Source organism: Eptesicus fuscus, chromosome 2 (assembly GCF_027574615.1).
Source record: "Eptesicus fuscus isolate TK198812 chromosome 2, DD_ASM_mEF_20220401, whole genome shotgun sequence".
In the NCBI taxonomy this organism is placed as follows: Eukaryota; Metazoa; Chordata; class Mammalia; order Chiroptera; family Vespertilionidae; genus Eptesicus; species Eptesicus fuscus.
In genome coordinates this window covers 28,923,816-28,949,806 of record NC_072474.1, presented here as the reverse complement: position 1 = coordinate 28,949,806, position 25,991 = coordinate 28,923,816, and the positions used below count along the sequence as shown (strand labels likewise).

General features: G+C 45.2%; 1 protein-coding gene across 7 annotated transcripts in view; it reads right to left on the bottom strand.

Moving 5' to 3' along the window:
• PFKFB3 (6-phosphofructo-2-kinase/fructose-2,6-biphosphatase 3) overlaps positions 1–25,991 on the bottom strand; it is an 88,927-nt gene that overhangs the window by 39,530 nt on the left and 23,406 nt on the right. The window lies entirely within an intron of this gene.

Here is a 25,991-nt window from a genome sequence, read left to right as displayed (position 1 = left end):
GTGTGCAGGAGGCAGCTGGTCGATGTTTCTCTCTCATCGATGTTTCTAGCTCTCTATCTCTCTCCCTTCCTCTCTGTAAAAAAATCAATAAAATATATATATATTTTTTTAATATATTTTATTGATTTTTTACAGAGAGGAAGAGAGAGGGACAGAGAGTTAGAAACATTGATGAGAGAGAAACATCGATCAGCTGCCTCCTGCACACCCCCTACTGGGGATGTGCCCGCAACCAAGGTACATGCCCTTGACCGGAATCGAACCCGGGACCCTTGAGTCCGCAGGCTGATGCTCTATCCACTGAGCCAAACCGGTTTCGGCAAAATATATTTTTAAAAAAAAGAAATGAAAGGTAGCAACTGCCTGCCCCACTAGGATTCCCAGCAGCAGCTACATGTCCAATGTCGAAAGCTTTGCAGAGGGTTCCCGCAAAAGCTGGCAACCAAACTAGTGGCCTCACCCCTGCAGATGGGGGATCCTATGATTCTGTGAGAGCTTAAGCTCCACTCCCAGCTCACCAACTTGATAACTGAGCAGGATACTTCTCTGCATATCAAGTCTAGAATGAGACCATGATCTCAACTGCAATACTAAGTGAATCTGGGCATAAAGCTGCTGATCTAGTGTTTAGTCGTACAGGGGCCATGGACTGGGTGAGACATAGCTTTGACAAACCCCTTGGAGTCAACCTGCTGGCATGGCCATGAGAACTGTGCTGCAATTTCTTTCCATTCACACCTTGGGGCAACTGGAGATTATTATGGCACCTCACAGGCAAATCAAAGACTGGCTTAAAGCGCCACATTAGACGTTTGACATCTACCCCAGTATTCCCTGTCTAGTGTTCATTGATATCTCAGGGTGGTATAGCAGTCCACATTCCAAGTACAAACAGTTTTGTTTCAATATTTAATTTTTAAATCAATAAATTCAACCTTTAAATATTTTTCCTATGGCAGCCTTAGAGGTATGCCGGTCTGACCTCCCTGTGAGAAAAACTTGCATATCAGCTGCCCGGAGGGCAGTTAAATGAGTCTCCAGCTGCATCACCTCGGGATCTGAGGCAGCATCTGAACTGAGGCCACGCTCTTCCTGGCAGCTCCCAGGTGATGACTGAGCACAGCAGTGCACCAGGGCCTGGCCATTTCTGCCCACAATGGGGCTCCTCTACAGGGAGCTTTTCCCTGAGCTCCCACAGGGCCAGCTGCGACTTCTCAGAGCCACCCTGAAATGTGAGGCTCTCCCCCCACTCCCACTTCCTTCCCCGCCCCTCGCCTTCCACAGGTATCAGACCTACAACCTTCTCCCTTTAGTTTTCACAAGCATTATCTCAATAAATCTTTTGTACTTTCAATTCCATCTTAATGTCTGCTTGTCAGAAGACCTAACCACTACAATTTTCCATTAAAATAAAATAGCTTGAAACCATCTGAAAGTATCAAGTGTACAAAGTTAGGGTGCAAGATGAGTGTACTCCTGACATTCGGCTGGCTCATCACTCAGATGAGTTATCACAGGCCGCTATGATAGATTTGGTCATTAAACAGCTTCAGATGGATTTAATATCAGCCATTTAGTATTTAATTTATACCTGTAATTGATCACTGTTTAAAGATGGGAAGCATAGGAAATACTAATGTTGAAATATGAGTCATGAGCAAATGATATGTCAAAAAAGACACAAGAGGAAAGAAAAAGAAAAACAAAAAGTAAGGAAAGAAAACCCTAGCCAGTTTTGCTCAGTGGTTGGAGCATCGGCCCTTAGACTGAAGGATCTTGGGTTCAATTTCAGTCAAGGGCACAAACCTCAGTTGCAGGCTCAATTCCCAGACCCAGACAGGGCATGCAAGGGAGGCAACCAATCAATGTATTTCTCTCATTTCAATGTTTCTCTCTGTGTGTCTCTCCCCCTCCCTTCCACTCTCTCTAAAAATAAATGGAAAAATATCCTCAGGTAAGGATTAACAACAACAAAAAAGGAACAGAACATAAAAGACACAAGAGCTTACTTTAAAGGGTTCCATTGGCCAAAGCTGGCACATTCTGAGCAACAAAATAAATAATAATAGTAATCCTATATAATAAAAGCCTAATATGCTAAGTATCCAATCATCCAGTCATTGGTTCAACCAATCAAAACGTTAATATGCTAATGATATGCTAAGGCTGCTCAACAGCTTGCTATGATGTGCACTGACCACCAGGGGACAGACGCTCTGACCGGTAGGTTAGTTTGCTGCTGGGGTCCGGCCAATTGGAACTGAGCGTGATGGACTGGATACACCCTCCCGTGTCCCTTCCCAGCCCTGATAGTGCACCGGTGGGGTCCCTCTGCCTGGCCTGTACCCTCTCGCAACCCGGGACCCCTCAGGGGATGTCAGAGAGCCAGTTTCAGCCCAATCCTGCTCAATGCAGGAGCTGCCCTCTGGTGGTGAGTGCGCTCCCACAGGGAGATTGCTGCTCAGCCAGAAGCTGGGCTCATGGCTGGCGAGCGCAGTGGTGGTGGCGGGAGCCTCTCCTGCCTCCGTGGCAGTGCTAAGGCTGTCTGACTGATGGCTGGGAGCAGGCCTAGGTCGTCAGTTGGACATCCCCCAAGTGCTCCCGGACTGCGAGAGGATGCAGGATGAGCTGAGGGCCCCCCCACCGAGTGCACAAATTTTGTGCACCAGGCCTCTAATAGATTATAAACCTGGGAAAAATTAGAATCCCCAGATCCATTCAACTATAAATAAAACAAATGAATAAATGAATGAATGAGTGCAGGAGATGAGCTAGCTTTTCCTTAGAGCAGAATTCGGACAAATGTAGAAGGAATGATGGAATTTGTAAATCACCACTTGGTAATCACCATTGTAATAATTATTTCAAACAAGAATACTCAAGTGAGTGAAAGTTTGACAAGAAACAGGATATATGCATTCTCAAAATATCTCCCCACAAAATAGCTATTAATTACCAAAAATAAAAAATAAAAAAATAGTAACTTTATAGTAGAGAAACATGGCAGACACCATCCTACCCAGGGGATGGCAGACACCATCCTACCCAAAGTTAACACCACCAGGAATGGGAGAGAGATATCATGTGTCTCCTCATGGGATGCACTGAAGATGCTTCACCACTTCTCAGGTGTTCCTGCCAAAGATGCAGAACTTGACTCTAATCATAAAGAAGCAACAAATGAACCCCAATTCAGGGAGAGTCTAAGAAAGAAATGGCCTGAATCCCAAAGGAATATGGCACACCCATGTTCATAAAAGCAGTATGCACAGTAGCCAAGAGATAGAAGCAACCCAAATGTCCATCCACAGATGAATGGATAAACAAAATCCAGATTATACATACAATGGAATATTATTCAGTCTTTAAAAAGGAAGAAAATCCTGTTATATGCTACAACATTGATGAACCTTGAGTCCATCGTGCTAAATAAAATAAGCCAGTCACAAAAAGACAAATACTTTTATGACTCCACTTATATGAGGTACCCTGGGTGGGTGGGAGCATAGATAGGTAGGTAGGTAGGTAGGTAGGTAGACAGATAGATAGATAGATAGATAGATAGATAGATAGATAGATAGATAGATAGATGATAGATAATAAGTAGGCAGAGGAGAGAGGGAAAGATTGAGAGAGAGAAAAGGAGAACATAAATAGGGTAAAATGTTAACATTTGCAAAATATGGGTGAAGGCTATCCTAGAATGCTTTGCGCTATTTTTGCAACTTTCTTGTAAGTCTGAAATTATTTCAACATGAAAAATTAGTGCTTGCTTCAGCAGCACATATTTAAAAAAATAAAAAGAAAGAAAAGAAAAATTTAAACGCAAGCATTTTAGTTTCAGGAGGCACAAAATGGTAAACATTCTGAACATTCACCTCAAAAGGATTTCCCTCATATTTGGAAGTTTCATGCATCTGATCAAAGTTATTTAAAATATATATATATATATATATATATATATATATATATATATATATATTAATTTTATTAACTTGTGAGGGAGGGAAGAAGAAAGAGAGAGAGAGGAACACCAATCACCAATCAGTTACCTCCCACATACACTCCAACCCATAACCTGGGTATGTGCCTTGAACAGGAATTGAACCCACCACCTTTTGGTGCACTGGACGACACTCCAAACAACTAAGCCACACTGGCCAGCGCTGATCAAAGTTCTTATACAACAAATCAAAGACGTCTCTAAAATGTCAAAATCTAATGTTGAAATATAAAGTATAATGACAATTTTCAACAAACCCCTTTCAAGAGATAGTGTATTTTCTCACAAAAAATGTACAATGCCATTTATTTTCCTTGCAATTTCTTTGTGTTGAATTTATTGAAGTGACATTGGTTAATAACACAATGCTATTCTTGAATTTAACTCTCATGCTTCCCTTCTATAATGAAATTAAATAGCATGTGTTAACTGTAAAATATAAAAAGCTGAAGATTTATTTCAGTTTATGTGGAGATACTGTTCTTTGTGGCCCTGCAGCCATCCCCACATTTCTTCCTGGCTGACTGAACTTTGATTTGGTAAATGCCAGGAGGCAGAGATCCCCAATTTCAAGGCAAGTTGCCTCTCATACCATCCATAGGGATGAGTTGTGATTGGGCTCATCCACCCACCCACCCACCCTGCACCCACCGCCACTCCTCTCGCAGGTGAGTTGTCTGGATGTAATCATGTGGCCAGTTCCTTACAGTAAGCAATAAACAATGTCCTTTGGTTTAACCTACTATTGGTCAGGTATTCTGTTACCCAAAAGCATTAGAGTCCAAAGCATTCCTAACTAGTAAATATATCATGAATGTCATCAAAATCTACTAATACAGGCCTGGCCCGATGGCTCAGCTGGTTGGAGCATCGTCAGTACACCAAAAGATTGAGGGTTCAATTCCAGGTCAGGGCATATACCTAAGTTGTGGGTTCGATCCCCAGTTGGGCACGTATGGGAGGCAACAGATGGATGTTTCTCTCTCACATGGATGGTTCTCTCTCTCTCTCCCCCCCCCCTCTCTCTCTAAAATCAATAAACATATCCTCAGGTGAGGATTTTTTAAAAATCTACTAATACAAACCAGGTCCTGTGCTAAAGTTTTACATGTATTTTCTCAACAACTCAATCAGGTAAATAATAGTGTCACCATTTTTCAGATGAGGAAATCCATGCTGAGAAGTAAAAATCTTATACCAGGACACACAACAGGGATTCTAATCAAGATATATCAGATCGAAAAGTTGAAATGAACCATACTATTAACCACTGTGCCCCACTGGCCTCCTGAAATGAAACCCTTTTTAAGGAATATATATATGAATCTGGTTAAAGGAATCAAGAAAAGAGGAAGATCATCATATCTTAGGTAGAGAAGGTCTGCTAGGGAACCTTGGGAAGGGGGGCCACTGGGGACCCCCCATGTCACCTCAGAGGTGTGCCAGGGAGCCTCCCACCCCAGGCCCTAGATGTTTAAGTTCCCAGGCAGTGAGCCTGAGCTCATCAGCCCTAACCTCTCCTGCTCACTTATCTGCTGGTCCTGAAACGTTTGCCTGGTGGCAGATAGAGCCTGTCATTTCTCAGTTTGACCTCCAATGAAAATTTGAGTTAGCACTCTAACAAAAACAGTAGGATATAGTAAACAATTAGCAAGTATTACAGAGGGTATCTTCTGAGTCCTTTCTTCCTTTTTTTTTTTTTTTTTAATGATGGGGTGGCAGTTGTGCCAGAGAACTCAGGAACCCCAGATTGGAAACTGGAGGAAAAAGAAGAAATTCCTGGGTCCCAGCAGCTTGGCTTTCAGTACGCTGGGGATAGAGAAAGGCTGTGCCTAGATAGGGGTAATTCTGTCACTTCCTGTAATGTGTTCAAATGTATTGACAAATCACCTCATATTAAAAGAAGCTTTCTTCCAAAGGATTCCATAACTGAGAGGTCCCTGTGTATTGTCTCAGAGATGAAGTACCCTTGTTGGAAGAACACATGGGCCAGTTCAGCCCTTTCCGTATGAAATAGAGAATGGAATTGCTTGGCCTCTATTACATCATGACCTCAGGGAGTACAATTTGGAGAGCTTTACCTAAAATGATGACTCAAAATAGGGTATCACATATGTATTATGTAGTAAACAGAGGCCATGTGCACCCCACAACTTGGGCCCAGGTCAGACACATTGATCACTGCACACTAAAGCATCAGCATAAAGTGGATGAGTTGAGCCACCTGCAGAAACAGCCCACCCTGGGATGCTTTGTAAGTGGGTTACAGGTTAACCCAGTAGTTGTTTCTATAAACAATGATGGATCAAATGAGAATGTATCAAAAAACTGAAAATGGAACTCCCATTTGACCCAGTAATCCCACTCCTAGGAATATACCCTAAGAAACTGGGAACACCAATCAGAAAGGATATATGCACCCCTATGTTCATAGCAGCACAATTTACAATAGCTAAGATTTGGAAACAGCCTAGGTGCCCATCAGCAGATGAGTGGATCGGAAAACTATGGTACATCTACACAATGGAATACTATGCTGCCATAAAAAAGAAGGAATTCTTACCATTTGCAGCAACCTGGATGGAATTGGAGAACATTATGCTGAGTGAAATAAGCCAGTCAATGAAAGAAAAATACCACATGATCTCACTCATTTATGGATAATAAAGAACATTATAAACTTGAACAAAAAGATAGATACAGAGGCAGTAAAGCATCCAACAGTCTGTCAAATTACAGCAGGAAGGTTAGGGAGAGGTGGGGAAGATAAGAGATCAACCAAAGGACTTGTATGCATGCATATAAACATAACCAATGGACACAAAACTCTGGGGGGTGAGGGCATATCTGGGAGTGGGGGGGGGGGCAATGGTAAGATATGTACACATATAATACCTTAATAAAAAAAAATTGGGGGAAAAAAAAAGAGAGAGAGAGAATGTATGGAAAGAACTGGAAGACCTTCTGGGCAGATAAGAGATTCACCCAGAAGCCATCTGGGACACATTCTGTTCATCTAAGTATTTCTTCCACTGCAGTCCTCATGTAAAGCGAAAACCTGGCCTCCTGGCTATTTAAATCAGCTTTTTTATGTTCTGGGTTTCAATAAGTTGAGATCCCAACCTGGCCCTGTGGCTCCATTGATTGGAACATTGTCTCATAGACTGAACGGGCTTGTGTTCGATTCCCGGTCAAGGCAAATACCAGTCGGGGCATGTACGAAAGGCAACTGATCAATGTTTCTCTCTCACATCTTATGTTTCTTTCTCTCCCTCCCTGATTCCTATCTCTAAAATCAATAAAGATCCTATCTAATAAAAAGGGAATGTGCTAATTGACCATCATGCCCTCACAAAAATGGAAGTGTCCACAGCCAATAAGGAGGTAATATGCTAATTAACTGCCACACCCTCAAAGATGGTGGCGCCCTCAGCCCCACCAGGGCAGCAGGCGTGCGACATGGCCAGGCCCACCCCGAGGCGGTTCCGGCCGCTCTGCGTGCCTGCCTCCGGAGTCCCCCAGTTCCCTTAGCCCCCCAGCTGCCCAGGGCCGGCCCGAGGCACAGGCAAGCCTCAGATGGCAGCTGCCCAGCCACCCAGGGCCGCACAAGGCTCAGGTAACCAGGGCTGGCCGAGGCTTGCGCTGCCGACAGTGGCAGCAGCAGAGGTGTGATGGGGGCGTCACCTTCCCCTGATCGCTGGGTCGCCTCCCGCCCCTGAGGGTTCCCAGACTGTGAGAGGGGGCAGGCTGGGCTGAGGGACCCCCCTCCAGTGCATGAATTTTCATGTACCAGGCCTCTAGTAAATAAATAAAATGAAAATAAAATAAATTGGAGGTCCCATGCTGATATGCTAGATCAGTGGTCGGCAAACTCATTAGTCAACAGAGCAGCAAACCGTAGCTCGAGAGCCGCATGTGGCTCTCGAGCCGAAGTTTGCCGACCACTGTGCTAGATAATCTAGAGTGAACACCCAAATCTGAGTATTTAACCTACAACATGATATAGATTACTGGCTTTCAAAAATCAGTGACACACAAGAATCATCCAGAAACTTTTAGAAAACACATTTGACCCTTGAACAACGTGGGGTTTAGGAACACTGACATGGGCCAGGCAGTCAAAAATCCACATATAACTTTTTATTTTGTTTTAGAGAGAGGAAGGGAGAGAAGAAAGAAAGTATTGGTGTGAAAGAGAAACATTGCTTGGTTGCTTCTCATATATGCCCCAAGGGACCAGAACTGAAACCTAGGCATATGCCCTGACTGGGAATCGAACCCACAACCTTTTGATATACAGGATGATGCTCCAACCAACTGAGCCACATTGGTCAGGGATCCATGTATAACTTTTGATTCCTCAAAAACTTAACTACTGAAGGAACCAAGATGGAGGGTAGGTAAACGTGATACTCACATTCTCCCACAACGACATCATAATTACAACTAAAATACAGAAACACCGTCATTCAGAACCACCTGAAATCTGACTGAATGGAAGTCCTACAACTAGAGAAGTAAATAAGAAAGCACATTGAGACTGTAGGTGGGCCTTAGGCTTTGCAATTTTTTCTTAACTTCTCAAGTGATTCCAGTGTTTAGCCAATAAAGATTCCAAATGATAGTCACCACAACTAGTCACAGGGCCAGCATGTGCTGAGCTTCAGGATGGGCCTACAGGAATACAAATATTTTATATCTCGTTGAGGAAACAAGAGATATATGCATGGGAAACTATTAGTAAACCAAATTGTTGAATTTGGAGGTATTTTGGAGAGATCTGTGAACAAAAAATCAAGCATCTAGAATTAGTGAGCCCCTTGGTATTTCTGCTGCGTCAAGTCTTTTTTCTAGGTGGCTATAACAAGTCACTTAACAGCCTTGAATCATTTTTTGTTTGTTTGTTTTTAAGAATGACCTTCTGAAGGAAGGCTGGATAAATGTTTAGGATACTAAACTGCTCGGTAGTTTCCAGAGAACATTCTCGCCTCCAGCCATCATAGGCTGGAAAAGTCCCCTGAAACCTCATCGATCCCACCCAGTCCCTTCGCCCATGAGACTGGAAGTCCCCAGCTGAGGGCAGCAGGTGTGGTGTGTAAGGGATGAGGCTGGGTGCCTGTATGTGTACATGTGTGTATTCGCTCCAGGGCTCCAGACCCTGCAGGTCTCGGTCATGCCCATTTTCTGAGCCTGAGGTCAGCAAGGCGGGTCCATAAGAACAGCCAGCCACTCTGGCTGACCCTGCTGTGGAGCAAGCAGGGTCCGTGGGGTGTTGGTAAAGGATTGCACTGTCTGGCAGAGACTCAGCTCTCTGCCCTCCTAAGCCCTGGCCCCGGCCCCTGGGCTAGATGACAAACTTCACCCACATTTGGGTATCGTCCAGCTGAGACAGTGAGAGTACGAGGCAGTCTCACCTCCCTCCTCTACTGACTCCCACTGGCCTCAGAACCAAGCCCACTGGCCTCAGAACCATACCTCAGCCTGGTAAGGCAGAGCCTAGAGGCGGCCCAAGGTCTGGGGGGGCTGCCAGGCAGAGGGCATGCTGCATTTCCATTCGTAGCCCCCTAGATGGAAGCTTGCAGCTCCGCCAGTCCCGTTACACTTTAAAGTGAGACACAGAGCCTGGCATGGAGCGCTGGCCCATGGAGATCCTGGGTAAAGGGTCAGGCCTGTGATTCGAGCGGCTCTGCTGCTCCCGGAAGTGGCGTTAGGACTCAAGCTGCCCACCTGTGTGCTGGACTCCCATCTGCTGCCTTTCCTTCCCACTCCCCTCGTCTGGTTCCTGAGGCACAGATTACTCTCAGGCTTGCCCATCTTACCCCGTCTCACCCCCTCGCGTATCTGAGGAGACATTGGCAGAGTTTCCGGAGCCTTTGCCTGTCTGCACTGTGGAAGAAAAAGGTGTTCCATGGAAAGTAACCTCACAGGGAGATCTGATCATAAATTCCTAACTGGGCAGGTCATGGTGGGTAGTCATGCCTCAGGTATATAATATCTTTAGTAAAGGGTTTATCTTTGCCTTAATTAAGCAAGCCCTGTCCAGTAAACTGTGCATCTAGGTGAACACACCTTTGAAATAAGCCAAAACCACCCTCACGAAAGCATATCATCGTGTTAACTACCCCGTCATCCAACCCCTACCTTGCTTTTTCCCACCTCCACGTAATCCTTGCTCCTTAATTTCGAATGCATAAAAGGAGCTGCAAAGCTGTCATTCTCAGGAGCATTTGAGATCTTGCTCCCCAGCATATGTTGTCAGCTTGGCTCAAATAAACGCTTATAAAAATTCCCTATAGGTTTGGATGTTTCTTACATTGACAAAGACATGGTCTTTCAGCACAGAAGGGAACAAATTGTTGGCAGATAAATGATCAGAAAGCTTTGAGCAAAACTAAGGGAGTTGGACAAATAGTCCAGAATCGGCAAAGTGCCAAGCAAGTTCGAGTTTTTGCCTACTTCGCCTTCATCTGCTGCTCCTCCTCCTGGGAACCAAACTGCCTGAGTTCAAGTCCAGCTTTATAACAATGGAAAGTTGTAACCCACCCACAATTCTTTTGACATTGTGTAAATGCTAACTCTGACTAATACGTAGCTTGTAGATAAAAAGCATATTTGTTTTATTTGTTAGATATGTTTCTATTGACTTTTAGAGAGGAGAAGTGGAAGGGAGAGTGAAAACATGGATGAGAGAGAAACATTGATCAGCTGCCTCCTTCACTCCCCCTACTGGGGATTGTGCCTGAAACTTAGGCATGCGCCCTGACGGGGAATCAAACTGGTGACCTCTTGGTGCATGGGTCAACACTCAACCACTGAGCCACACTGGCCGGGCAATAAACAGCACATATATACTTTTTATATATTTTTATGAGTGTTTATCCCAATAATGCTAAGAGCAGCAAGTCATCCACAAAAATTTTCTCTGCACACGACCATAAGCCAGCTGCTTATATTGGGTAGGACAAAGATTACATGGGGAAGTGGGCAAAAGGAAAAAGAATGGGTATGCAAATGGGTATTACAGTGAGGCTGGGGCAGGACTGCATTATGTGGGCAATAAGGTAGTTAAGCTTTCCATGGTAATCGGCAGAATGGACTGCATTCCAAGGTGACTCCCAGGTCCTGGGGACATACAACTCCCAAACAGGTTAGAATGTGCTTTCTGAATGTGAAAGTGTGGGTATGAGATCCAGGCCCCTGGAGTAAATAGTCTTGTTTTCATACCCAAGTTCTGACCGAGTAACCTGGGAATTTTGGCTGCATAGAGGGAACTGAGTTTGAGACAGGAAGTGCAGACTTTGGCTCACACACCTGTGGCCCAACCTTGCTCACATGACTCAATAAACAGCATATTTGAATAAGAATCCTAGGAACTAACTCCAGAAGATACAGACTCTGCCCTTCAGTCATCCCAGTTCTGGATATCTGCTGACCTTCAAACATAGAACCAGGATGAAGAAGACCAGGATGACACACACTAGACCATCACTGGACCAGTTTCAAGGTCCTTTTTGGAATGGACTGGACCACACACACAGATCTTGTCAGCCCCCTTCCTTTGATTTCTTTGTTCTGCTTTGCCTCTCCCTCCTCATAAAAACCTCTGTCTGCACTGAGACGTGGAGATGGGCTTTGTGACAAGAGTCCCCCGTCTCCTCAGGTGACTGACACTTGAATAAAACCTCTTTCCTTTTTCACCAGCATCTGTCTAATGAGTCTAGTTTCTGTAGTGGCAGGCAGCCGAACTTGGGTTCTGGTTACAATTTCACCGCTTACCAGCTGTGTGGCCTTGGACCAAGAACTTAACCTCTCTGTGCCTTCCTTTCTTCACTGATAAAATGAGAGATAACAGAGCCTAAGATCACTCTCTGACATCGTGTGCTGTTGACTCTTCTTCACTATGTCTTCTCACAAAACTTTCAGGATCCAGAAGTTCCTGGCCAAGAAACAAAGGCTGAATTGGCCTATTACCCAATGAATTTGAATGAAAACTGGTAATAAAATCAGGTACAACTCCAAGAGGAGACATTGAAGAAGAACCAAGCTGGGTCTATAGGGAATCGCACATGAGATGGCACACATACTTATGCTATATCCAGGTTGCTTGCATCTTACCACATCACTGACAAGTTCACTACTATTTGGACAGTTGAGTTTTACTGGGAAATTATTGGAAGAATGATATTATGTTAATACTAGTGGCCCAGTGCATGAAATTCATGCACATTAAAAGGGAATTAATTAGAGGAAATATTTTAATATTGCTATTCGCCCTTTCTCTATAATAGAAGTGTCAGAGATGAAGGAAAATTAGTAAAATGTATATGAAAATTTTCCTCCTGTCAGAGTCTGGGGCATGCTGCAGGACCCAGAGTCAAGTCCCTGCCCACCCACATGCACCTCAAAATCACGTGAGACCCAGACCTGGCCGGCCCCACCACCATTGGGCGAGATCCAGACCTGGGTGGCCCCACCCTCATCAAGCCCTGCCAGGTGGGGGGGCACAGCCTCAGGTCCCCCAGCCCGGCGCTGGGGTGGGGGACACAGCCTGAGGTCCCCCAGCCCAGCACCAGGGCAGGGGGCATGGCCTGAGGTCCCCCATCAAACCCCGCTGGGTGGGGGGCACAGCCTCAGGTCCCCTGCCCTGGCCCGGCACCACGCAGCCTGAGGTCCCTGCTGATCACTCCTTACTGCTCATTAGGGGAACCCCGCCTCCGCTGTGGGCACAGCCATCTTGTGATGGTGTGACTGAGTGAGGGTCAATTTGCATATAACTTCCATATTACATAGGACGTTTCTGCACTAGTAGATTGGATCAGTAATAAATATGTGAGACCTTTAAAAAAAAATAGATCCTAAAACGTATTTTCCATTTTTATTCTTAGCTGATAAAGTCATATCAGCTACTGAATGTACCAGGCATTGTTAGGTACTTTAAACAGATTATCTCTAATCTTTATAACTACCCAACCATGTGGGTATGATTGTTATTCTAGAGATAAGCAGACAATCTCAGAGAGATTAAACAACTTGCCCGAGGACACTGAGGGTGGAGGTGATGGAGATCGTTCATGGAGGTTATCCAAGGTAGGCCATTTCCCAAGGCGTTTCAAAGGTGATGACGGGCAGGACCCCAGGTCCAGAGTAGGTGCACCATAACCACTTGCTGAGTGGATAAATGAAGGAAGGAGCTGATGGCTGTACAAGTCAGTGTGTACCCACAGTTTCACAGGCAGGCCTAAAGCAACTGAACCAAAGAAACACGGGACCTGAGTAAACATGCTCTCCCCACGGTCTGGAAATCACTGGTTTTGGCTTCCGTAAATGCCCCATTATGACCAGGGCTGACATGCAATCAGCCTGCAGCCTCAGGAGCTTCTTCGGGTACCTTGGCCTTCCCACAACTGGTCTTCACACCAGCCCCTATCACAGCATCCGCCCTCACACATCCATCTCCCAGGCACCCAAAGCTCTCAGTCTCACAGTAGTTTTCCATGCTCCCAAAACAATTCCATGCCATCCCTGCCTCTGAAACTTCCCATTGACTCCATTTTATTGCACTCTATTATGTGAAGAGTGGAAGCAGGGGGAGTGGGGGACTGGGGAAGACCTAATAAGAGGAATTCATACTAAGATGTGAATGGCTGCATTTCAGTTATCAGGTAGCTTCTGAATTTTTGTTTCATCTACTAGGAGGAAAACCAATCAAATCAGTCAAGCCCTACCCTGTTATCATTTATTGTAGAGATAAGAAATGTGTCACATGGACATATGATCTCGCTCATCTAGGGAAAATGATGAACAACATAGACTGAGGAACAAGAACAGAACCAGAAGCAAGGAGGCATCGATCGGACTATCGGGCCTCAGAGGGAGGATAGGGGAGGGTAGGGGGAGGGTGTGGGGAGGGGGAGAGTTCAACCAAAGGACCTGTATGCATGCATATAAGCCTATCCAACGGTTAAGTTCAACAGGGGATTGGGGCATGCGTGGGGAGAGGGGTGGGATGGGGATGGGGGGATGAGGACAAATATGTGACACCTTAATCAATAAAGAAATTAAAAAAAAATAAAAAAAAAAAAAAAAAAAGAAATGTGTCACATGAAAAGCCATTACAGAACCATTAAGTGCTAAAATTGCTCTGTGTAGGCTGAGGGCCTACCCCAGAGTCACAGGATCCCCAAGTTGGCCAGGCCCTGGGAGGATGCCTCCTCGGATAGGAAGCCCATCTTGGGCAATCTGGGTATTCCTGCCTACTTCCTGGAGCCCTGGCTGGGCAGAAGCCTGCACCTCCCATCTAGATTTCATCCCCAGTTTCATTACAATCCACTTGAACTGTTTCATAAACTTAGATTTCAGATAAGGTTTTGTTTGAAGAGAAGGTTCTCTGGCTACAATAGATCACAGATTACTTGCTTGAGGCACTCAGGAGTTAGTGGCAGCTAAGACTGGAACCCAGGTCATTTTTAAAAATAAATATATTATTGAAATGTAATATACATACAAAAAAAAAAAACACCCCATAGTTCATGTTCATAACAGCACAGTTTACAATAGCTAAGATCTGGAAACAAGCCCAAGTGCCCATCAGAAGATGAATGGATAAAAAAGCTGTGGTATATCTACACCATGTAATACCATGCAGCAGTAAAAAAGAAGAATCTCTTACCCTTTGAGACAGCATGGAGGGAACTGGAGATTATCATGCTAAGTGAAATAAGTCGATTAGAGAAAGACAAGTATCATATGATCTCACTCATATCTGGAATCTAATTAACAAAATAAACTGAAGAACAGAGTGGATCCAGAGACATGGAAGCATGGAACAGAGTGCAGAATCTTGGAGGAAAGAAAGGGGAGGGTGGGAGGGTGGGAGGGTGAGAGGTAATCAACCAAAGACCTTGTCTGCATATATGCATAACCCATGGGCACAGACAACAGGGTGGTGAAGGCCTGGGGGGGAAGGGAGGGGGCTGGAGGGAGTCAATGGGGGACACAACGGGACGTATGTAATACTTTCAACAATATTTATTTTTAAAAAAATAACTCAATAAATGCTCAAAGTTAACACACCTGAATAATCATTGCCCAGCTCAAGAGCTAGGTCACTGCCGGGACCCCAGAAGCCTCCTGTGCTCCTTCACCATCCTGGACCAGAATCTTGACTTTGTTTGTATGGTTTGAACTTTATGTCAGTGGAATTGCACACATGTACTCTACTGGGTCTAGCTTTATTCACTTAACATTTTGTTCACAATATTTGTCCATGTTGCCTCTTATAGCTGTGGTTCCTTCTTTATCCTTGTTCTATAGCATTCCATTGTACTAATATACACAATGTATTTATCCATGTTGATGGAATATTGAATTGTTTCCACTTGGGGCTATCACAAGTAATGCTGTTGGGAACATTCTTGTACATATCTTAATGCTACATGCAGTCATTTTTGCAGGGTCTATGCCAAGGACCGGAATTGTTGGATAACAGTGCATGCATGTGTTCAGTAAACATTGCCAAATAGTTTTTCAAAGTAATTATATCAATTTTTACTCTCATAAGAGAGTTCCTATTATTCAAAGTCTTGCCAATACTTGGTCTTTTTCTTTCTATTAGAAAAAGACCAAGTATTAGCCATTCTGGCTAATATAGTAGCATCTGAATGTGGCTTTAATTTGGATTTCCTAGATGATTAAGGAGGTAGAGAAGTTTTTCATTGCTTATTGGCAATTTGGATATTTCCTTTTATGAGCACCATAAGATGTATAACTGTGTTTTCATGTTAAGCTATTTTTGGTTTGCTTGGCTTTGTCTTTCCTTTCTTAACATTGACTTTTGTGGCTTTATACATATAAGGAACAAAACTATCTCCTGGATAAGGTCTCTGGAGCCAAATTGCCTTGGTTATGTTCCAGTTTAAGCAGGGACTAGCTGTCATTCTGGGCTAGTCCATCCCTCTCCATGCCTCAACTATGCCATCTATAAAATAGGGTTGAGGATACTAGGACCTTACTCCATAAGCTTGAATGAGTGATGTGTGCACACATCTAGAACAATGTTTGGCACGTCATAAGTGTTCAATATGTTGGGATTTTTACTCTTATACTAGCATTCTGTACCTGAAAGCACCCAAAAACTGCCAAGAAAGAGGAGAGAGGACACAGAGCAAGACTGAGATGAAACTTCACAATTTGTTGTTAATTTATCAGCAATTACGCAACAACCTCATATTTCTCCCAACTAAAAAGAGGTATTTCCTTTGTGCTTGGGAACCAAAGAAGAGGTGAAATTGATGTTTGAGTAGCTGGGGTCAATTAATCTCAGTTGGAAACAAAAGAGAAGCTGTCCATGAGGCACATAAGGACCATACACCCAGGTATCACCCATCACCGCACAGGCTGCAGAAGAGGAACACTGAGCACACAGCCAAGGAGACCCCCACCTAACTGAGCACCTTCCTCTTGCCTCATGAGAAGCTCACTGCTGAGGAAGACAAAATGAGGAGGAAGTACTTCATTCTGGAAGTACTATCCCTGTCCTGCCCAAGCTTCCCCCTTGCTCTGGTGAGCCAGGTCTCTGCAGTTCAGTGTCAGCCAGTCTGGCTTCTCAGAGTAAAAAATCCACCTGACCACTGGGCCTCGGGTCTTAGCTGCCTTGGCCAGGGGAATGCAGACAGCTCCAGGCAGCGGGCCCAGGAGGTCAGCCTGGGCCGTGGAAGCCCTCACTCTGCAGAACTTGAGCTGCTCACCAGAGTGCCCTGTCTGAATGCCTTGTGATATGGCCACACCAGGTGCTGAGGGCATAGTGACTTTGCTAAGAGCCCCTATGGACTGAGAAAGTAGGCTATCTGACCAGATAGAAAGAGTTCAGGGAGGTCTCTATTTCTTCTGGTAAACAGGTCCATGTCATTGAAATGATGCAAACAGCTGGTCTGTGCTATGAGACCAGAATGAATCTCAGAGATTCGAGTCCCTTATTTTACATGTAAGGAAGCTGAGGCTCAGAGAGACTAACAGACAAAATATAGGCTGTGGGTCAAGGCCCATATTACTGATTCCGCCTTTTACTCTAGCTTGCTGCTTCAAGAGTCTCCAATCCCCATAGCTAATTAGTCACCAACTCCTAAATGTCTCTCATAAATTTCGCTCTCATATAAGTAATATGTTCTTCCCATTCCTACTGTCTCCACTCAGATTTAAGCCCTAAAAACCTAACCTAGACTTTAGGTCATCACTTCCCAACTCCTTCCCTCCAGCCTCTTCGATTCCAACCATCATGCAGAGCACTGACAGACTCATTTTCTAAAACAATACTTTCGTTCTGTTCTTCCCCTGCTCAGAAACTATCACTGGCTCCTTATTTCCTCTAAGAGCACTATCAACCTCCTCAGTCTTCACTGTAAGTCCTCTACAGTGGGCTCTGAAGTAACCTTTCTCCCTTATTGCCCCTCCACTCTGGCCATTTGATATGCTTTGTCTCCTCAAACTCTCCTGCCCATCTCTGCTTTTCTACAGAGCACTTTACCAGAAACCCCTTTCTTCTCCTTTTTGTTTGATCCCTACCCATCCTCCATGTCTTTTAGCATTTTTCCCTTGCTGTAGCCATAACCTTTTATTTCCCATACTAGAGGCCCAGTGCATGAAATTCATGCACTCAAGGGGGTCCCTCAGCCCGGCCTGTGACCTCTTGCAGTCCGGGAGCCCTCAAGGGATGTCTGACTGATGGCTTAGGCTCCTGCCACCTCCACTTCACTCGCCAGCCAGCCATGAGGCTGGCTCAGGGCTTCTGGCTGAGCAGCACTCCCCGTGGGAGCACACTGACCACCAGGGGTCTCAGCTCTTGCATTGAGCGTCTGCCCCCTGGTGGTCAGTGTGCATCATAGCGACCGGTTGTTCTGCCATTCGGTCGATTTGCATATTAGCCTTTTATTATATAGGACTAGAGGCCCGGTGCACAAAATTCTTGTACTGGGTGGGGGGTGTCCCTCAGCCTAGACTGCACCCTCTCCAATCTGGGACCCCTCGGGGGATGTCCGACTGCCAGACAGGGATCAGGCCTAAACCGGCAGTCGGACAACCCTCTCACAATCTGGGACTGCTGGCTCCCAACCACTCGCCTGCCTGCCTGCCTGATTGCCCCTAACCGCTTCTGCCTGCCAGCCTGATCACCCCCAAACCACACCCCTGCCAGCCTGATTGACACCTAACTGCTCCCCTGCCGGCCCGACTGCCCCCAACTGCCCTCCCCTGCCAGGCCGAGTGCCCCTAACTGCCCTCCTCTACAGGCCTGGTCGCCCCCAACTGCCCTCCCCTGCAGGCCTAGTTGCCCCCAACTGCCCTCCTCTGCAGGCCTGGTCACCCACAACTGCCCTCCCCTACTGGCCTGATCGCCCACAACTGCCCTCCCCTGCCGGCCATCTTGTGGCAGCCATCTTGTGACCACATGGGGGCGGCCATTTTGTGCAAGGGCATGACAGTCAATTTGCATATTACCTCTTTATTATATAGAATTACATCAAAGGCTGGTGTCTTGTCTGCACCTTTTCAGATCAATGGACAAACTAGTACATTGTGTGTGGTTCCCACCCATACTGTAAGCTTCTTCAGAGCATGAATATTCTTCTCTGTAACCGACCTAGTGCACAGCACAACCCCAATGGAATGCAGGTGCTAAAAACATATGTTGACTGACTAACACACAAGAGAAGCCAGCAATATGGACGGCCTTCCTAATAAACTCTCCCTCCAGTAAAGTATGTGCTTGGCACCAGGAACACAAAGATTAGAGTGTATCACCTCCACCTTTCATGGGCTGCTGGTGACATGGACATGAACACAAGCAATGACCGCAATGATACGGCTTCTGTAACAAAAGTGAGTAAGGTGGAAGTACTCAGAATAATGCTCCTATTCTGTTGAAAGAAGTCAAGGAAAGCTTCATGGAGAAGGTGGTGTGAGGTGAGTTTTAAAGTGATCAAGGGGTATGCCCTAGCCAGTTTTGCTCAGTGGATAAAGCGTCGGCCTGGGGACTGAAGGGTCCCGGGTTCGATTCCGGTCAAGGGCATGTGCCTTGGTTGCAGGCACATCCCCAGTAGGGGGTGTGCAGGAGGCAGCTGATAGATGCTTCTCTCTCATCGATGTTTCTAACTCTCTATCCCTCTCCTTTCCTCTCTGTAAAAAATAAATAAAATATATTTTAAAGTGATCAAGGGGAATAGGGGTTGTGGAGGGCAGGGTTGAGATAGAAGAGGCTGTCTCAAGTAGGAGGAAGCATGTGGGCAAAGGCAGGAGGGCTGCAGCAGAGATCATGTGTGAGGAAGACACTGGGAAGATCTGATAACCGTAGTGGGTGATGGCTGATGAGTGAGGCTTAATGAGGTTGAAAGGGTCATGGAGACACACAGGATTATTATAGAGGGGCCTTCTTTCCGGGAGAGACAGGAAAGATGTGTTCCAGCATTTCAGGTGGAGGTAGAAGATCTAGTTCTGTTCCTTTTTCCTCAAGTTGTCTGGCCTTGGGCAAGCTTATAAATTGCTCTGGTCCTCAATGCCCTAGTCTTTAAGATGGATTCAGGTATCCCTCACTTTCCAAAAGTTCGCCTTATGCCACTTTGTTTTTTTGGTTGATACACACACACACACACACACACATACACACACACACACACACACACATGCTAGAGGCCCAGTATACAAATTCGTGCACAGGTGGGGTCCCTCTGGGTGGCCTGCAGGAATTGGGCCGAAATCCACAGTCAATGCCGCCTGCAGCTCCTACCTGCTGCTCCCGCTCATCCAGGTCCCACTGTGCCTGCCGTGGGCTCACACCCAATCAGTCCTAATCGGGAGAGGCTCGTGCTGCCACAGCAGCACTCGCCAGCCATGAGCCCGGTGTCTGTGGCCCTCCCAAGGGGAATGGCCTGTGGGATCAGGCTGAAACTGGCTCTCTGACATCCCCGAGGGGTCCCGAATTGTGAGAGGGTGCAGGCCAGGCTGAGGGACCCTACCGGAGCACAAATGGGCTGGGGAGGGACCACGGGAGGGCTCCAGGGCGTGTCTGGCCCATCTCCCTTAGTTAGAGCATCTGCCCCCTGGTAGTCAGTGCACGTCATAGCAACTGTTCGACCAATTGACTGTCTGCCCCCTGGTGGTCAGTGCATGTCACAGCGAGCGGTTGAGCAGACTTAGCATATCATTAGTATATTACACTTTGATTGGTTGTTTGGTTGTTCTGCCATTCAGTCTATTTGCATATTGTCCTTTTATTATATAGGATAAATATATATATATAAATATATATACATATATATATATTTATTTTCCCCCCAGAGAGGAAGACAGAGATAGAAACATCAATGATGAGAGAGAATCATTGTTCGGCTACCTCCTGCATACCCCCTACTGGGGATTGAGCCTGCAACCCAGGCATGTGTCCTGACAGAGAATCAAACTGTGACCTCCTGGTTCATAGGTCTACACTTAGCCACTGAGCAACACCGGCCCAGTATGCCACTTTGTTTTTATGGAGGACCTACCTTATTATGTTAGTGGCTTCTTTTGTAAAAGTGAAAATGCTCTTCTATTTTCTTTCAGTTAACAAAAAAACAGGTAATAATACTCTTCACTTTAAGCCATTTTGGCTTACTAAAGGTTTTGCAGGAAGGCTCTACTTTCGGGTAGTGGTAAGGCTAGTGGGAGGAAGGGAAACCTATATTTTTTCTTTTATTTTTTTTTCTTTGTTGTTGTTGTTTCAATTGATATTAGAGAGAGGGGAAGGGAAAGAGAAACATCAATTTGTTGTTCTACTTATACATTCATTGGTTGATTCTTTCTATGTGCCCTGACCAGGGATCAAACCCTCAACGTTGGTGTATTGAGATGACGCTCCAACCCAATGAGCTACCTGACCAGAGCCATTGTTTTTTAAATTTAAATTCCTTATTGTTTAAAGTATTACATAAGTCTCCTTTTTCTCCCATTGACCTCTCCCCAGCCACTCCCACCCCCCAGCACATGCCCTCCCCCTCCCCTGCCCATCTGTGTCCATTGGTTATGCTCATATGCATACAAGTCCTTTGGTTGATCTCTTACCCCCTCACCCCCCGCCTTCCCTCACAGATTGGACAGTCTGTTCGATGCTTCTCTGTCTCTGGATCTATTTTTGTTCATCAGTTTATGATGTTTATTATATTCCACAAATGAGTGAGATCATGTGGTATTTATCTTTCTCTGACTGGCTTATTTCGCCTAGCATAATGCTCTCCAGTTCTATCCATAGAGCCATTTTGGGGGGCAGGGGGACCTGTATTTTTATCTTGTTTTCCACTACCCACCAGCTTTACTTTGAAAGAGTCCATCTGTGCCTTAGGAAAACCATGTCTGAAAAAGCAATCCAACATTCTGCCAGGTTTCCCTGGTCCTCAGAACCCTGGGTCTTCAGGTCCAATTTAAGTCATTCGAAACATGCCTCCCCTGGCTCCCTAAAAGGAAGAAGCCCATTTGCATTGACCACTGGGTCTCCTTAGGGATCTGAGAACTTAGTGGTTGAACTGCCAGGTCACTGAGTAGTGACAGAACACATCAACAGGGCATTGGGAAGTTTACCTGGAGGATGACGTTCCATTTGAGCGGTAAAGACAGAGTGGATGTTCACCTTTCCCACGCCCAGAGCCAACCCCTTCTGCTACAGAATGTCCAAACCCAGCCTGGCCATTACATTTTAGGCTTGAGGTAAAGGGTTAGAAATACTGTTTTCAAAGCGATTTTTCTCGAGCTGTCAGGGCTGTTTACCACCCCCCAGACCACCATAAGATCTCCATTGAGTTAGTGTAAATTCCGTAAGTACACTGTACACTGATCAGCAATTCATCATCATCAGGTGTCATTGTGAGGCCAGTGGGCTTTTCAGGCAAGAAAGAGTGAGAGGGGAAAGGCTGGAGGCCCTAAATGACGGGAAGTGGGTATGAGTGTGGGGAAAGGGTTCCTAAGCTGACTCCTCACCGGCAGTTCTCACACCAGCCCTCCAAACTGAAGACCTAAGCTCCATGAGCTTCCACACCCAGGTCACTGGTTCTCAGGCCAACTACTGAGGAAATCTTTAGAGCAAGTAGGCCAAACCCAAATGCAGACTCTGGCTCAGAACAGACTAGGAGAACAACCTTAGATGCCCTCCATCTTTGTCCCATGAGGGGAATGAGAGACAGGGATCTTTTGGTTCTTGTGCTTGAAAACAGTTTATAATTACATTAAATATAAATGATCTAAGCACTAATAAAAAGACAAAAAGAAAAAGCAAGCCCAACTATAAGAAATCACTTTAAATATGAAGACATGGATAGTTAATCCTTTGCACTCGCTTGCTTTTTTCTCGATTCCTTTATTCTACTCAGGATTTAATTTTTTAAATACCCCAGATTTTACAAAGCGCAGCAGTAGAATAAAACACTGGAGTTTCTTTTCATACAAACTTATTTATTTGGATTTTTTTATATTTCAAATTATTGATACATTCAATACAATTCGACATACGAGCTGCTACCAATGCTAACTGTGTCGAGTCACACTCGACATCCGAGTGCAAAAGGTTAAAAGTAGAAGGATGGAAAATATTCCATGCAAACACGCATCCACAGAAAAGGGAGTAGTTATAACAGCAAAGTATATTTCAGAAAAAAAAACAAAAACTATTAGCAGCATTCAAGAGGGACATTTCACAATGATTGAACGGGCGGATCCAGCAAGAAGACATAACAACTGATGAGCGTTAAGTCATTACTTTATTAGGCTTCAAATGTATTAATTGCCATCATTTCTGTTTTGGTGGTATTGAGGAGAAATTCTTGAGGTCTCCACACTGACTCCCCTGCTGGTAGTGGCCTCCCCTCCTCATTTACTCTGTGTTATTTATGCTTCAGCTCTCAGCCTAGACACCTCTGCATGTTAACCTTCTTTGCTGCCCCTTCCGTGGATCTGGGGGCCCTCCCACAGTGCAGTGACACTCCCATAGCGCAGTGACCACCCCATCACGGCACTGAACAGAGTCTGACAAATGCATCTTTGCTTCTCCATCTCGCTCCTCTACGACCAAGGACTGCGTGGTTCATATCTGAACTCGGGAGCACTTAGTAATGGACACATCATAGATATTTACTTGGTGAGTGAATGAGTGAGAATTGTAGTCCTCAAAAGTTCAAGCCTCTTAACTCCCACTGGCTCCCAGAATAGAAGCAGTGTGTGTGTGAAACCTGAATTTATTTCTATTTAAAAATCCTCAAGAGACTCTAAAAAGGCCCAAAGGCGTACAGGTTTAATTTAAGATCTTTCTGAGATGGTGTCCATAGGTTTCTCCTTTTGTGAGGCATCAATTTGATCCTTGTTAATGAAACACCCCGATAATTCTCGTTGGATCATGGCGATTACCTGTGACTCCCAGTATCTGTCATAAATGGCCATCAGGCTATGAACAATGAGAAATGTAATACCAAATAATCACGAAACATCTGCAGATTCTACTTGAATATCCTTTCTGCCTTATTCTTCATAACTGGACCCACTGATTATCAATTCGAGTAGCAGAGATCATGATGAGTGTCACCTGCAAAGGCTGGTATTAAATGCACCTCTTTCAGAACAGAAACCAGCCAACACCCTTCAAGATGAAACACCCAGAAGCAGTTTTTATTCAAATAGAAGAAACAACTGAGCATCCAGTCAGAAGAATTTGCCTTCCTCTACTACTTACAAGGCCATAAGTCACTTAACCATACAGGGCCTCGGTGTCCTCACTTGCTCATATATATATTGGCCTCGTGGAGATGTCATTTTTCCGTAGCAGTGTTGAAATGTGTTTGGCAAATGTCAGTTAACATTAGAAGCAGTAGCCCCTGTTACAGAGTGCGGGACTGAGGCAGGAAAGATAAGTAAGACGCAGAAGTCCACCTAGCACAAACAGCAGGAGGGGGCACCCCAGCTCTAATGAGCACACCTGCTCACCTACCTCCCCTCCCACTTCAGAGGCATCAGCTTTTTGGCTTTTCACTGGCTGCACCCAGCACCTTTCCTTCTTGTGAAGCGGGCTACCAGAGCCTTGTGAACCAAGAAGCAAATTGACATCACCTAACACATGACAACAGACACACCCCTTATGGAATAGAAGCCTGCAACTCCGCTCATGACTCACTGCATGGGGACTTCCTCACAGTGTCAGCGGTAAGGCCTGGGTGTTCCACGGAGGAAGGAGACGCCAGAGCATCTGTGCCTGACTCCCTGCTGGCTTTTGGGCTTCCCTCTCTGACTAAGACACCAAATGGAATCCTGCAGCACAAAGGGGATTAACACCATCTCGCTCCTTCTGAGTCAGCCTTCCAACTGCAAGACTTTGGGCTCCCGCCCAGACCTACTGAATAGAAATTTACATTTTACCAGCTCCAATGAGTCACAGGCAGTCAAATTTGAGAAGCACTGGTTGTTTGCCTGCTCTGTAGCCATTTCTTTGAGCAGTGGCATCCAACCTTCTTTAGCACAAACTACTACCACTCAATCAGATGTGGTTCTTTTTAAATTAAGATTATTTATTGTTTAAAGTATTACATATGTCTCCTTTCCCCCCATTGACCTCTCCCTGGCTGTTCCCACCCGCCGCCCCAGCACATGTTTCTTCAGTTGTAACTTATACACATGTACTACTGCACTGATATATTATGTGCAGTATAAAACTTGAACAAAAAATTAGAAAGTAAAAAGAATGTGCTAAAAAAATAAATAGAAAGCAAAGTTGTAATATTTGCTTCCTGTACCTAAAGTAATCCTTTGGTGGCCAAGGAAGCAAACATTACAACTTTCCCCAATGCCAGATTAAAGGGAGAGTTCTGGGGACATGGAATTGGAAATCTCCTGTGGGTTTTCAGAAACCTCTCATTCCTCTGTACCCCCGCCCATCCTTACATGGTCATCTCCTACACTGCCCCTACCTCACCCCTACTCCCACCCCTCCATTTTTGTTCTTAATCTTCCCATTCTCATCCGCAATGGCCCCAGAAATTTTTGTGGCTGAAAGTTCCTAGTTCCACTTAAATTGGTGTCTTCTGTATTTCACTTGTTAGAGGAACAAAAGAAAAACAAGAAGTGGAGGAGTGACAGCGAGTTTTGAAGGTAGATTTCTTTATGTCAAAGCAAATAGCATTCTTTCTCATTTCTAGATCACCAAACAATCCAAGAAGTACCTCAAGATAGGTGACAGTCAAGCTGCAAGGCTTTCAAATGGCTTTTAGGCACACAGCACCCCCTGTTTGGGCATCAGGTTCTATTTCTGGAGCTCACGCAGCAGGCAACCATGGTTCTCCTGCTTGAAGCAAAACCACCCATCTCCTCATTAGAGAACCAGAGGGTCAGCCCCCAAGGCACAATCCCCCAACCCCACCACTTCAAAATAACCCCAAACAGAAGTCCAGGAAATTCAACTCAAAAAAGACACCCAAAATGTTACTAATTAAAGGTTTCTGCAAATAGGGAATAGGAAAAGTAAATTCTTTCCAGAGAGCAAGCCATACATACTACCAATAAATATTTCAATCTCCTCAGTATATCTAGACCCAGAACCACAAAGAAGCTGGGAAAGGTTTAAGGAAGTGCACACCCACAAAATAAAAACTTTATAAAAACATGAAATTGGAAGTCAGATAAGGGCCACTCCTGCCTTGGGTCTCTGACCCGCATGGACAATTTTGTAGACCGTGTTCAGTGACTGGGAATTAGCCCCAGGGCACAACATTAAGAGGATGTCGGGGGTTTTTTAGAGTTTTTAAGATCTGCACACTTATAAGCCTCCCTCTAGACCTCAGCAACAACCCCCTTTCTCCCTGTTCCTCACCCACTTCCCCCTCCACCAGTCAGCAAGCCACACCCAAGGCAACCTCAGGACTATATGCGCAAGATTAACATAAAAAATACTAAGGGAAGATGGGTCTGCTCTGTATCTACTGATGACCCCTGT